General features: G+C 33.9%; 1 long non-coding RNA gene across 1 annotated transcript; it reads right to left on the bottom strand.

Moving 5' to 3' along the window:
• Nucleotides 1-243: 243 nt before the first annotated feature.
• LOC133780605 (uncharacterized) lies at nucleotides 244-1373 on the bottom strand. Its single transcript, XR_009869442.1, has 3 exons — nucleotides 684-1373; nucleotides 428-511; nucleotides 244-348 (listed from the first exon to the last, which is right to left on the bottom strand). It is a non-coding gene; the product is annotated as an uncharacterized LOC133780605 (long non-coding RNA).
• Between the last annotated feature and the right edge of the window lie 478 nt (nucleotides 1374-1851).

The following is a 1851-nucleotide window of genomic DNA, read 5'->3' on the forward strand; positions in this document are numbered from 1 at the left end:
TTAAATAAAATACCCATTATTATATGATACAATAATTTCTATAACTCCAAACACTATTAGTTATTTTCAAAACCTCTTGAAGAGTTTTAAGGGATCAACTTATTTCATGTAATTAAATAAACTTCATGACAAGCTTTTATGGCAATGATTTTTATATTTCCATGTTTTACCAACCTAAATTTTTCTAAGACAAAATGAAAGGATACCAAAAAAGTACAATAGATACTAGAACAAAGCTAGAACTCATATTTTTTATATGTTCATAAATGTCATTTACAGAATTTTCTGTGATACCTCTCATGGTATATGTCTTACCACTACTAGTCTGCCCATATGCAAAAATTATTGCTGCAATGAGGAAAAGATATCAAAAACATTGGATTAAAAAAGAACTACAAATTCTTGCCAAAAAAAAAATTTAATTTACCATTCATTCCTGTGGGAGCAGATAAAGCCACATCCTTGGCACCTTCTTCATAAACCTTTCGAGTTGCACAACTTGGCCCGAAAACTTTATCTGAAACGCATGAAATAAGAAGATTATAACAAGCACAAGTTTCTTTAGAAAACTCAAATATGTATACTGTATAGGAAAAGGTTGCAAACCTCATGTACGATTGGGCAAAGTTATACAACAAGTAAACATCATAAGGCTACAGAATAAAACTAGGGGGAAAAAGTACCGAAGGTGTATGAAGTTACAGCCCTGTCATGATTTGGACTGTTGAAAACAATGGAGTGGTCATCCACGTATTCCCAAGCTATTAGATCATAAAGTGCTTGTTCTCTCCGGCTAGGTGGCCTAAGCCGAACAGTGACTAATATTTTCTCCTCACGACCAGAGCACAATAGTATTTGTTAACAGAGCAGTATCTGCAAATATAATTTGGACAACAACTCTATCCAGTGGGAGTTATTAGGAAGCTTATTGCCTTAAACCCAAGGGCCTAAGTACTGAGTAGATTCATTTACACACAGCCAACAAACAGGTGAGCAACAAGATTGCATTAATCACGCTAAATAGAGTAGTAATATTTTAGATGATACAACATATAAACACAAACACATATACGAGTACTTGCTGCTCTAGCTTAAAATTAAGAATATGAATTGTAAGAATAATGTTGCAAATGTTCATAGTGAACGCGTAACAGAAAAATGATCATCTAAAGCATTATCATTCTCAGTCCATAAACCAAGCTGAAACAAGGAACTCAAAAATAAAAGTATGGTTATGGCTACGTTAGACTAATGAGTGTTTGGAAAGAGAAATAAAGAGAGATTCCATACTCACAATTATAGAAAGGTAGTAGCAATCCAAGGGAATTGATGGAGCGATTGTTAAATCGCCGAGGCAATCATCAAAGTCGGTGTAGAGCAATCGTCAAAGTTAGAAGAACAACCGTAAACTCGCCGGAGCAATCGTAAAAATACTGGATCAATTAACCTGAGCATGTCATCGGAGCACATCACCGGAGCCAATCACCTGAGCACATCCACAGACCAAATTTCCATTGCCATCGCTATTTCCTAAAGTATTCCCATCAAAATTTCAGTACGCAGGGGAAGCTAGAGAGTTTTCATTATTGGGACATATTATATTGGGCCTACTTTTCTTGTAATACTAAAGCATGCGTACTGGGCTTTAAAAAGACTTTTAATTTGCAGCCCAATTTTTGAAAACTCCTAATTATTATAATACTCTTTCAAAAAGCTCATAATCATGCATTATGAAAACTATTATTTGTTGTAGTGAACATTATTAAATAATGTTGTCATAAAATAAGTTCGTGAATTATTTGAACATCTAATATTGCTAATGTGAAAAGTCCTTTTTGAATAAAATTTGAG

The sequence above is a fragment of the Humulus lupulus genome, chromosome 1, assembly GCF_963169125.1.
Source record: "Humulus lupulus chromosome 1, drHumLupu1.1, whole genome shotgun sequence".
Classification (NCBI taxonomy): domain Eukaryota; kingdom Viridiplantae; phylum Streptophyta; class Magnoliopsida; order Rosales; family Cannabaceae; genus Humulus; species Humulus lupulus.